This window comes from Neoarius graeffei, chromosome 14 (genome assembly GCF_027579695.1).
Source record: "Neoarius graeffei isolate fNeoGra1 chromosome 14, fNeoGra1.pri, whole genome shotgun sequence".
Taxonomy (NCBI): Eukaryota; Metazoa; Chordata; class Actinopteri; order Siluriformes; family Ariidae; genus Neoarius; species Neoarius graeffei.
In genome coordinates, this window is record NC_083582.1 from 70358249 (window position 1) to 70372095 (window position 13847).

The 13847-nt window shown below is 42.6% G+C and overlaps 1 protein-coding gene across 1 annotated transcript in view; it reads left to right on the forward strand.

Annotated features, from left to right (window-relative positions):
* LOC132898574 (disintegrin and metalloproteinase domain-containing protein 12-like) overlaps nucleotides 1-13847 on the forward strand; it is a 326512-nt gene that overhangs the window by 194299 nt on the left and 118366 nt on the right. The window lies entirely within an intron of this gene.

Below are 13847 nucleotides of genomic sequence, written 5' to 3' on the forward strand. Positions count from 1 at the left end.
TTCACAAACTTTCAAGCACCACTGTATATGGGAGATGTCATGTGGTTTGGCTGAGATGAGTGTGGCTGAAAAGGGGTGTGGCTGTCAGCAGGGGATTCAGGTAGCTTTCAAACTAGGCTTATTCAGTTAATTATTAAACAGCTATTCATGAACATCCATTCCATCCATCCATTATCTATACCGATATCGCTTATCCTTCAGAATCACAGGGGAAACTGGAGCCAATCCCACCTGACATTGGGCAAGAGGCGGGGTACACCTTGGGCTGGTCACTAATCTATTGCAGGACTAACACAGAGACAAACATTCATTCGCACTCACGTTCACACCTGTGGGCAATTTAGAGTAGCCAGCTGACCTCATCTACATGTCTTTGGACTGTTGGAGGAAACCAGAGGACCTGGAGGAAACCCAGTCAGTTACAGGGAAAACATGCAAACTACATACAGAAAGGCCCAAGTCAGCCTCGAGGTTCGAACCCAAAACATTCTTGTTGTGAAGTGACAGTGCTCTATTTTGTGATCAAATGCAGGAGTTGACAAAAAAAAGCAGCACTGTTGCTCATCCTCTTACTAGTGATGTGTATGGAAATGCACCTGTGTCAAGAAGCCTTGATTCAATGCCCCTTGATTTGATGCTTATGTGACACAATGGTATGAATACAGGGTCAAGTCAAGTCAAAGTCCATCTTGTGCCAGGATCTGATCTTCCCAGGCAGTCTCCTGTCCCAGTAGTAACCAGCTCTTGAGGTGCATGGACATGGCACTGATCTGCATTCTCGTCTATTACATAGCGAGGGTTACGGGGGGTGGGGGGGACTGGTCCTCTGGTAACCGCAAGAGTTTGACTCCCTACTTGCATCTGTATTGCAGCATGCCTTGCCAGATGGCAGTCAAAAAAAGTCAAAGTCCTTCCTGTGCCAGGACCTGGTCTTCCCAGGCAGTCTCCTGTCCCAGTACTAACCAGGCCCTTAGGGCGCATTGGGTAGCGCCAATCTCCGCTTCTATAGCCTTTGGCCTCTCATATAGCTCGGGTTGCAGTGGGGGGCTGGTTCTCTGGTAACCGCAAGAGTTTGACTCCCTACTTGCATCTGTATTGCAGCATGCCTTGCCAGATAGCAGTCAAAAAAAGTCAAAGTCCCTCCCATGTCAGGACCTGGTCTTCCCAGGCAGTCTCCTATCCCAGTACTAACCAGGCCCTTAGGCGCATTGGGCAGTGCCAATCTCCACTTCTATAGCCTTCGGACTCTCATCCAGCTCAGGTTACAGTGGGGGGCTGGTTCTCTGGTAACAGCGAGAGTTTGATTCCCCACTCACATCTGTATTGCAGCGTGTCTTGCCAGATGGCAGGAGGTACCGTTTTTACATTGTTGTTTGGTATGACCCAACCCCAAGTAGAACTCCCGATCTCCCAGTCAAAAGGTGGACACGCTAACCACTAGGCCAGCTTGTGGTAAGAATTCAAGGTAATGCACATAAATAAAACAGGTTGAAAGTGTTAGCCCCCCCCGACAATATATCTTAAATAATCGACGATGTACAAGAAACACCTGAAAAAAAAACACTATGGAAGCTTACTATGGAATGGTTGTGTTCTAACATCATGGTTCAACCTTGCCACACAAAAGAACAAACACAAACACCCTTAAGAGAGTCATTAAAATAACCCAAAGGGTCATTCGAGTTGAAATCTCAGCAACAGAGCATCTGGTCAAGAAATCTGTACTAGAAAAGCCTGTGCTGTCCTCAGTGACCTTCCCATGTGAGCCTTAATCTGTTCCTCTGACATGACACTAAATACGGTCTCTGGTGTTACAGACCAGAAAGCATAATGAGCCAAAATAATAGACTCACAAACAGTCTACCCCAGAACAATAACCCTCACTGCTGACACAAGGCTTCTACAAGGTTTAGGAATGCTGAAAAATCAAGTCTACACAATTTCTGGTTGTTTTTTTCTGCCACAATGAAGAGAATGTGAAATGTCCTAAATGAACTGTGGGCCCAGGACAATGTTTCAGTAAGCAGGGACATTACAGAAACACTGTAGACATGGTGGAGGTTTAGTGAACATGGATGAAGTTACTATTTTTTACTGATATGACAAACCACATAACAAAGTTCAATCTCTCTTCTCCAGTCTTTTTCTTCACTTCCTACAAGCAGTGTGTTACTAAATGCATAAACTAAATACAACTGTGCAATGTTTTTTTTTTTTTGAGGAATACAATGACAAAATTTTGCAGATCATGACACCTATAAAATGTTATAAAGTACCAGTGAAAACTTTGAACACACCTTCTAATTAAATGTTTTTCTTTATATTCGTTAATTAAAAGACACTTCTTCATGTCTTGAAGTAATGATGGATGTCGTTTCTCTTTACTTAGTTGAGCGGTTCTTGACATAATTTTGTATGGATTACTACAGTTGTGGTGTTGAATAGGGCTGTTTACTGTATGTTTATTATTTACTATTTACTGTTTGATCTCAAACACATTAAGAAGGTAAGAAATTGCATTTATTAACTTTTAATGAGGCACACATGTTAATTGAAAAGCATTCCAGGTGACTATCTCATGAAGCTGGTTAAGATAATGCCAATAGTGTGCAAAGCGTCACATCAAGGTAAACACTGAATCTAAAATATCGAACATATTTTGTTTAACACTTTTTTGTTTACCACATAATTCCATATATTATATGGACACGAGTGTTTTACTGGGAAATACGTCACTCATATTTTTTTATACGAGCTCCATCTGGGACATGGAGAACCAACACCATGACATAAATCTCGATATGTTATTCATGAGGTAATCAATGAATTGTTTTGATAAATTTGGGTACTTTTTGTTTGTGAATGTGTCTATATAATAAGAAGAAAATCACACATTGGCTTGAAGATATGAAGTTGATGTTCTCGTGTTGAAAAACTTGCATTTTTCAGACAAAATACATCACGGATCTGAGTGACATATTTAAATCATATTGGCTGGTGTTGTGGTATATCAAATATATTCCATTCAGCGAGCATAATATTGAACAAGTCAAAGATGAGTACACTGTAAAAAAAATATTTGTTGTTTTAACTTAAAAAAGTTAGTGCAAGGGCTGCCTTAAAATTTTGAGTTCACTGGAATTCACATAGTAAGTTAAATTGTTGTGAACTTACTATATTAATTTCAGTGAACTCAAAATTTTAAGGCAGCCCTTAAGGCAACCCTTGCACTAACTTTTTTAAGTTAAAACAACAAATCATTTTTTACAGTGTAGCTGAATGGAATATATCTGATATACCACGAAAAAAGCCAGCCAATATTATTATTATTATTATTATTATTATTATTATTATTATTATTATTATACGTTCCTTTCAGGTGTTCAACGCGTCTTTCTCTTTCAAAATTCTCTCAAAATCTTCTGTGTTTAACAAAGCAAACATGGCGGCCATGTTTGTTTACAAATGGTCAGAGTCACTCGCTAGCGCGGAAGTTTTACATTTCCTAAGTGTGATGTCACGTTGTTTTGACAACCATGCAATATTGTAAACCATATTCAACGCTCATTCTCCATTGGGTAGAGTGATGTAATACACATAGGATAAGCGATATGCTAACAATATTGCATGCTATCAAACCAAATGAATGAAACCTACTAGAAGGGAATAGAACATGTCTTTATTCCATTGAAAGTGTCCTGTATGTATAATAATTCCTGATATTTCACTCTGATGACATCACGCTCGTGTTTTCCTGCTGACTAGACGTGTCTTGTCCAAATTGCAAACCGGTTCAAAATTAAAATTCTTAACTTGCCTATTTACCATATATATATATACTGGTATATTAACCTGGTATATATTAACTTGCCTATTTTTGTAGATGTGTCCATATAATATACAGAACATTACAGTGTCGCGAAGATATGAAGTTTATCTTCTCGTTTTGAAAATATTTTCACTCGTTCACTTGTGAATATGTTCACCACTTGAAGATAAACTTCATATCATCGTGCAACCGTGTAATATTCTCTCTATATGTTCATCTCATCTTATCTCATTATCTCTAGCCACTTTATCCTGTCCTACAGGGTTGCAGGCAAGCTGGAGCCTATCCCAGCTGACTACGGGCAAAAGGCGGGGTACACCCTGGACAAGTCGCCAGGTCATCACAGGGCTGACACATAGACACAGACAACCATTCACACTCACATTCACACCTACGGTCAATTTAGAGTCACCAGTTAATCTAACCTGCATGTCTTTGGACTGTGGGGGAAACCGGAGCACCCGGAGGGAACCCACGCGGACACGGGGAAAACATACAAACTCCGCATAGAAAGGCCCTCACCCGCCACGGGGCTCGAACCCGGACCTTCTTGCTGTGAGGCGACAGCACTAACCACTACACCACCATGCCGCCCCCTCTCTATATGTTCCGTATGTTATTTCATAGTTGTGATGTCTTCAGTATTGTTCTACAATGTAGAAAATGGTCCAGAAAAAAGAAAAACCTATGGATGAGTAGGTGTGTCCAAACTTTTACTTGATTGGTACTGAAAAAAAAAGATATAAAATCAGCTTTGGTATTAAGTTGTGAAATAAAAGGGATGGTCATTACATCAAGTTGGAGTACAGCAAGGTCTACATGAGTAGTTCCTGGTATACAGCAAAGTATCTACTTTTGAGAAGGGATTAAAAAGGTTTCTGGAACTATATTCCAGGAGATTTCAGGTGATTTGCAGCATAGCCACTGGAAATACAGAGACAGACAGACAGACAGACTTGGTATGTTTGGCTTGACTTGTGCTTAGGAAATATGATGTGGAAATATAAAGCTCGTCAATGAAGTCAAATTGGAAGGATGAAAACTTAAGAAAAACTTTTGACTGTCTACTAAAGAAATTGTGATAAATTGTAATGAAAATGCCATGCGTTTTGTGAATAAATAAAGTATATACATTGTTTGTAAGATATATAGTATTGTCAGGTAACTGTAAATATTTTAGGTTGTGTCTGTGTAAATGGCTTTGTTCTAGCTCCAGGATCCTGGCCAGAGTGTTCTGTCTTCATCTAGAGACAGTGAAAAATGTGTCCGTTAATGGAAAAACAAGACAAAATGGAACTTATTCAATAATTTCAGAATGTTATCAAAGGAATCGAGGCCAGAGAGAGGATATATTTCATTGTGTCCCTCTTATTTCTCTCCTGTCACTGCTGGGCCAGAGAGTAAGAGGTGCTGCTGTTACACAATCATCCATTTTAAAACAGGAGAGCTGTCAGCACAACCAAATGAATACTTTCCCGACTTTAAGCTCCTTGCAGTACGATGTGTGGTGCAGCATAATCATGTTACTTAAACACAAGAGGGTGGTAGAATCAGTTCTCGACAGAGTATCTCAGTGTCTCCATGTTCACATCTTGGATATCTGGATGTCTGTTTTCACTCCTAATCTCCAAGATGTACTGAGCATTGCTTTTTGAGAAAAAAGCCTGGTTAGTTTGTAATAGACAGTAAACTGTGGGTGGTAAAAGAGAGCAACTGGACTTGCTTGAAGATTCTTGAAGACGTTTCGCCTCTCATCCGAAAGGCTTCTTCAGTTCTTGACTGAGAAGATGTCTGTGAAGATTCTCAGTCATGTTTCCACGCACTTTGGGATGAGAACCCTTTGACTGGTGCGGGAGTATGAGAGGACTTCCAGAAAACTGGCAGACTACAGAAACCATCTGCGTTTCAACCTGAGATGCCGACAATCCAACATTATCCCCAATAGCCTACACCTGTATTCAACGGTCAAAGGACACAGAGCTGAAATAATCCTCCAGAAAGCCCAGAAGCAGCTTCTCAATGAGAGAGTGAGACAAGTACTGTGATGGCTCTGAACACCCAAACAAATGTTCAGGAGTCAACAAATCAAATACATGCTGTTGCAATATGAGCACTAGGATGAGATGGCTCCATCCTCAACTTATATCACATGAAACTGAAATGCAACTGATTAATCATGTATTTTCTCCATACACATCTTTGTCTCTCCTTCTCAAAGATCTCCATCGATGCTCTCCAGAACAAGACTGAACTGATGTTTGAAGAGTTGATAGTACGTACTTCTTCCCAGTGAAGTTTTGGAACAAGTCTCTGATTTTGCTGAGAAGGCACAGATTTCACAACATACCAATGGCAAGGAATGACAGATGCGCAAATTTCAAACATTGCTGTCTAAAACCATCTCCTCCAGCAAGACAGAAGTGCTGACTTGGAGGAAGAAATCTGACCAGGCTACACAACCGGACATAGAAGAGAAATGGGTGAAGAACTTATCTGACAGGGTACTCACCCAACCAGAGAAAGATGTTTTATCCAAGGGACTTAACTTTGCAGTTTCACCAGAGCGGATACCAGTGGTAGATCTCATCACAGCCACAGAGTCAGCCATCAGAAACAACAATCTGACCAACACAGAGGCAGAACAACTTAGACTGAAGATATCAGCTGCTCTGTCCAGTGCAAAAGCACCCCCCTCCAACCTCACCAGCCAAGAAAGGAGGGCTCTTACATTGCTTCAAAGAGACCGGAACATCACCATCCTTCCTGCTGACAAAGGGAGTGCTAAACACAGTGGACTACCACTCCAGGATGACCAGTCTCCTCAGCGACACAACCACCTATGAAACCTTGAGGTGAGACCCCACCAGTTGTTACAAAAAGAAAGTTGTTAGCTGCCTGCAACAACTAGAAAAGGACCAAGCCATCAACCGATCTCTGTACTACAGATTGTACCCTCGGGAAGCCATTCCTCTCATATACGGCCTCCCCAAGATTCACAAGGAAGGAGCTCCACTCAGACCTATCATCAGCAGTATAAACTCTGTCACCTATAACATTGCCAAACACATAGCCACCATCCTGGCTCCTCTTGTTGGGGATATGCCACATCACATCAAAAACTCCCAAGATTTTGCTACTAAAGTTGCAGACCTCAAACTAGACTCAGATGAAACCATGGTTTCCTACGATGTCACTTCTCTTTTTACCTGCATTCCCACCACAGAAGCAGTCGAATCTGTTAGAAAATGACTCCTTCAAGACAGCACCATACTGGATAGAACAAACCTCACCATGGACCAGATTTGTACCCTGCTTGACCTCTGCCTGACTACCACTTATTTCCAGTTTAATGAAAGTTTCTACAGACAGAAGCATGGATGCGCCATGGGCTCACTGGTGTCCCCTATTGTGGCCAATCTTTACATGGAGGAAGTGGAACATAAAGCTTTGACCACTTTTTCAGGAGTTGCTCCCAGCCACTGGTTCAGATATGTGGATGAAACCTGGGTTAAAATCAAAACCCATGAAGTGGAAGCCTTCTCTAAGCACATCAATGCAGTGGATATCAACATCAATTTCATTCGGGAGGATGTCAGTGGGAATAATCTAGCCTTCTTGGATTGTGATGTACACATTAGACAAGACAGAAGCCTTAGCATCGAGGTCTACCGGAAACCCACACACACAGACCAGTACCTACTCTTCGACTCTCACCATCCACTGGAACACAAATTGGGGGTCATTAGGACCTTGCGACACAGGGCTCAGAACATCCCTAGATCGGTAGAGGGAAAAGAGAAGGAGCAGAATCACATCAAGAAAGCACTTCAGAGCTGCGGGTATCCCAACTGGTCGTTCTTCAAGAGCAGAAAAAGGAACATAACGGACAAGGAGGATAACAGGAACAAACGCAAGAACAGTCAGTACATTTACATGCACATCCAAATCGAGCTGCTGTCGGTAATCGAGCAAAGGGTCCCAGCAGGGGTGCCAGAGAAATCCAATCCTACATGCACACAAGGAAATCAAGCTATTGTGTGAGGTACATTGTGCACCCGAGCCACAGGTGGCGCTACATGCCCCATCGTGTTGGTACACTTCCGGTTGTCGTCATGAAGAAGAGCTATTCAAGAGTGTAAACAAAGTTATCAGTTCCGTGTTCTCCATTGCGCATTTTTCTCCCGTCCATGAATTTTAATATATTCAACTCCTTAAGCTGAATGAGCATGACCTCTTCTGCTGCTCGCTACTACTGTTGTCATGCCGACCGAGGCTGTCGTGTTTCCCGCTTGTGGTCTCATCCTCGTCACTTCCGGAAGGGGCAGTGCTGAAGTAAGTAGCTCGGCTACGTAGCTTGATAGGGTATACATTAGGGGTGGGCAAAATTATCGATACGGCGATATATCGCGATACTTTGTCTTCCGATTCAATATCGATACTCAAAATTTGAATATCGATATTTTTTCAAATAATAAATCATGTTTCAGATGGGTTGTAAATCCAGTACGACTTCCGCACCTCCACTCCGCGAGGTGTCGCTGTGCCGCTACCTCACTGCAAGGCACTCTTCGTCTTCTCTTTTTTTCCCGGTGGTTGCAGTGAGGAACAAAAAAAACAAGCAAGCATGGCTGTTAATGTAAAACTTGAGACGCTGCCGAACTTTAAGGCAGATGTTTGGAGGCACTTTGGATTCCAAAGGAAAGGAGAAAAAAAACAGTGAGCTGGACAAAGAGTATGCACTTTGCAAAACCTGTTTCGCTCCAATTAGTTATTCAGGTAACACAACAAACTTGCGAACTTACTTAGCACGACACCACCCCGACATATTAGCTCAGCCGGAGTCACCGAAACCCGACCCGAAGCAAACTACACTGGACAGCGCCAAAGTCCTCCCATCTACTTCAGTGATGTGTGACTTACTGTAACTGTGAACTTAATTTTGTCATTTAAGACCAAAGGCAAGAAGTTGCACTTTATTTTGCATTTTCAATTTTAGTGTGTGTGAGACACTGCATTTTATTTTGAGTATTTACTCAAAGTTCAGAAGAAACGTGATTCACTGAGGTTTCAATTCAGTTTCAGTGTGTGGACACTGACCCACACTGCACTTTGTTTCATAATTGTGCTCAGGGAGACTAAGATGCACACTGCACTTTTCAATGTGTTCCAGACAGTGTGTTGTTCCTGCAAATATGTTGTAACTTGCGCTTGTATAGTTACAATAAAATGGCATGGATAATTAGAATTACATTGTTTTGACTCAGTTTGTCCCATGAATTATCACTATCATCTGATGTACATACAACTCGGATTTTAAGATGCATAATGCGTTTACATTTTTCAGTGAACTATGTAGAATATCGCAATATATCGCAGTATCGTATCGTGACTCAAGTATCGTGATGCGTATCGTATCGTGACTCAAGTATCGTGATGCGTATCGTATCGTGAGGTCCTTGGCAATACCCACCCCTAGTATACATGCACTAAGTAGCTCGGCAAAAATCGCATAATCTAGGTCGTGTAGCCCAATTACGAGAAATCAAGTTCGGTTCAATTTCAGCCTAGCTAAGGTGTTTCCATGGCATTTAGAACTTCGATTTTAGTCGAGCAACAGCAGAAATTCGATTTTCTCTATGTGCATGTAAACGCACTTAGTGTCATTCCCTACATTTCTGGTCTATCTGAGAAACTCAGGAGGATCTTCTACAAACACAACATTCTGGTACATTTCAGGCCCAGCAACACCCTGAAGCAGAAACTGGTCCACCCTAAGGACAGAATAGCCAGACACAAATAGGACAACGTAGTGTATGCAATTCAGTGCAGTGAGGAATGCATGGAATCGTATATTGGCCATCACTGAACAGAGGTGGGAGTCTAAAGGCCAATTTATGCTGACAACCCAGTCCTTGCAGATAGCGTCGCAGATAGCATCTGTGTAGCCCCCCACCTTCACAGACGCTCTGCACGCACCTCCCAAAAATTGTGACCACCGCAGAAGCCTCGCAGACAGCGTCGCAGACAAGAGGGCTCTGATTGGTCCACTCTACATCCGCTGTACACGCACTTCCGCTTCCCTACTTTCCCGGTTTGGTTTGTTTTCACGACCGCCATTTTTAAAAACACGAGCGAAGATGGAGCAGCACGAAGAGCGGTTGATCGAGGAAGTACGTACATCTATACGACTCCAGTTCTAGTCATTATAAGTAACCGGAGGATAAACACTCCACTAACCACACCCACCAACTACTCCTAGTGATTTCCCGACTTCGCGCCCCCTTGCGTTGTGGCGGTGAATAACATCGCGCACGCCGATTACTCCCCGCTCAACGATAAATTACAACTGTCTGCAAAAAGCTATCTGCGAAAGCCTTGTCGCAAGAGCATGCAGAGGCCTTAAGACATCATTTATCAGCCACCTACAATGCAGTCCTTGGCACACTTCCCAGACAACTGAATGCACACCAAAACCCAGCTGTTTTCAGTGACTCACAGGAGGACAGAGAGAATCAGCATTCCATTGATCACCTTAACGGGCAATCCATTGATCACCCTAACGACTCTCGAGGCCATTCACATCCAGCCCCCAGTGACCCACACCAACAGGATGACTCAACGACACCTTAGATGAGCTTTTCATCCATGAGAGGATAAATACCTGATACTCCCTATTAGTCAGACAGAACTGAAGAAGCCTTTCGGATGAGAGGTGAAACGTCTTCAAGAATCTTCAAGCAAGTCCAGTTGCTCTCTTTTACCACCCACAGTTTACTATGACCTGGATGACTGAGAATCTTCACAGACATGTAATAGACAGTAAGACCACAGTGTTATATTAACACCTATGATGTTGAAAAGGTGTAATTTTATCCATCCATCCATTATCTGTAGCCACTTATCCTGTCCTACAGGGTCGCAGGCAAGCTGGAGCCTATCCCAGCTGACTATGGGCAAGAGGCGGGGTACACCCCGGACAAGTTGCCAGGTCATCGCAGGGCTGACACATAGACACAGACAACCATTCACACTCACATTCACACCTACGGTCAATTTAGAGTCACCAGCTAACCTAACCTGCATGTCATTGGACTGTGGGGGAAACCGGAGCACCCGGAGGAAACCCACGCAGACACAGGGAGAACATGCAAACTCCACACAGAAAGGCCCTCGCCGGCCGTTGGGCTCAAACCCAGGACCTTCTTGCTGTGAGGCCATAGTGCTAACCACTACACCACCGTGCCGCCCAGGTGTAATTTTAGCAAGTGCTAATTGAAAGCTAATGGCTGTGCAGCTTCAGATGAAGTTATCTTTTGAATTCCCCAATTAAGCTCTTTATTCTTAACATTGATAGGGTTCTAGCACTGTCTGGTTAGCACTGTCATCTCACAGCAAGAAGGTTCTGGGTTTGAGCCCAGTGGCCGACGGGGGCTTTTCTGTGTGGAGTTGGGGCATGTTCTCCCCGTGTCTGTGTGGATTTCCTCCAGATGCTCCAGTTTCCTCCACAGTCCAAAGACATGCAGGTTGGGTTAATTGGTGGCTCTAAATTGACCATAGAGATGAGTGTGAATGGTTGTTTGTCTCTATATGTCAGTTCTGTGATGATCTGGCAACTTGTCTAAGGTGTACGCCCATAGTCAGGTGGGATAGGCTCCAGTTTGCCCATGACCCTGCACAGGATAAGTGGTTACAGGTAATGGATGGATGGATGGACTATAATATCAGTCAAACCGTCCATTTTGTACATACTTCTAGATGCACACTACTCAATGCAACATCAAGGTATTATACACAAACCATGGAATTGTACTTGCAACTAGTTTATTAACGTAAAACTGCATTATTAACATCATATTTGTAAAACAGAGTGAAATCATGAAGAACAATTAACCTCAGAATCAACCTCCGCTATGTATGATGTGCCGCTGTTTTTTCACCGCATATTTTTCACTGAAATGTCAGATTTGATCTGCAATTTTTTTTTATTTGCTATTTTACATTTTCGCTGCAAAAGCCAGTTCTTATTCAGGAGATTTCCAAAACTGGCTCAGAAATCTCTGGACACATGCCTACACTCATAATAAAAAGATTTTACTTGGAAATATCCTGACAGTGAAGCAGTCATTGAATCAAAAGAATCTTTAAGGGTTCCAGAGTTAACAGGATTAAAGCTGTTTAATGGTCGTCCAGTGGTGTTTCCTGGCCATTCATGGACTGGCTAGAAGGTGGGTAACACATTATGCATAGCAGCAGATGAATTATAGACAGCAATTGTAGACTTACATTGTGACCTGTGACCTACAGTATCAGTTAAAAGTTTGGACACACCTACTCATGCAAATGTTTTTCTGTATTGTGACTATTTTCTACATTGTAGAACAATACTGAAGACATCAAAACTATTAAATGAACACATGGAACATATACAGAATTGTGGTAAACAAAAAAGTCTTTTAAAAAAAAGCAAAATATGTTTCGTATTTGAAATTCTTCAAAGTATCCAGCGTTTACCTTGATGACGCTTTGCACACTATTAAAAAAAAAATAACTAAGAAACCTTTATTCATCACATGCACACTTCAAGCACAGTGAAATTCATCCTCTGCATTTAACCCATCTGAAGCAGTGAACACATGCACACGCTTAGAGCAGTGGGCAGCCACACCAGAACACCCGGGGAGCAGTCAGGGGTTCAGTACCTTGCTCAAGGGCACCTCAGCCCAAGGCTGCCCCACATTAACCTAACTGCATGTTTTTGGATTGTGGGGGAAACCAGAGCACCTGGAAGAAACCCATGCAGACACAGGGAGAACATGCAAACTCCACACAGAAAGGACCTCGCCGGCCAGTGGGTTAGAACCCGGAACCTTCTTGCTGTGAGGCAACCGTGCTATCCACTACACCTCTGTACCGCCCATATTGGCATTATCTTCACCAGCTTCATGAGGTAGTCACCTGGAATGCTTTTCAATTAATGTTGCCATTCCTTCTCACAACACTTAAAAGATGTTCAGGGACTGAAGACACCAAGTGATGAAGTGTTTCAGGTGTTATTTTGTCCCATTCTTCCTGCAAACAGGTCTTAAGGTGTGCAACAGTACAGCGTTGTCATTGTCATGTTTTTCATTGCACCACACATTCTCTATTTAGGACAAAAGGGACACACCCTCTTCTTCTGCAGCCACGCCTTTGTAATGTGTGCAGAATGTGGTTTTGCATTGTCTTGGTGAAATCTCCCTGGAAAAGATGTCGTCTTGAAGGCAGCATATGTTGCTCCAAAATCTCAACGTGCTTTTCTGCATTAATGCTCCATCACAGAAATGTAAGTTACCTTCTCCAAGGGCACTGACACAACCCCATACTGTGACACACCCTGGCTTTTGGACTTGTTCCTGGTAACAGTCTGGATGGACCTTTTCATCTTTGGTCTGGAGCACACGGGATCCATTTCTGACAAAAAAAGACCTGGAACACTGAGTCGTCTGACCACAATACACGTTTCCACTGTGTGATGGTCCATCCCAGATGCCTCCTAGCCCAGAGAAGTCGTTTCTGGACACAGTTAACATAAGGCTTCCTTTTTGCCCAAGTTTTAACTGGTTTTTGTGTATGTAACTCTGTAATGTAGCTTGACAAAGGTTTGCCAAAGTAATCCTGAGCCCATGTGGTTTTATCAGCTATAGATCAATGATAGTTGTTGATGCAGTGCCGTCCGAGGGATCGGAGATCACAGGGGTTCAGATTAGGCTTGAGCCCTTGCCCTTTACCCACCAAAATTCCTCCAGATTTCTTGAATCGTTTCATGATATTATGCACTGTAGAGGGTGAAATATCCAAATCCCTTACTCTCTTTCTTTGAGGAAGATTATTTTTAAACATTTCAATAATTTTCTCACGCATTTGTTGACAAACTGGAGATCCTCAGCCCATCTTTGCTCCTCAAAGACTAGGCCTTTCCTGGATACTGATTTTGTACCAAATCACCTGTTTCAAATCACATTGTATCGCATGCAAAGAA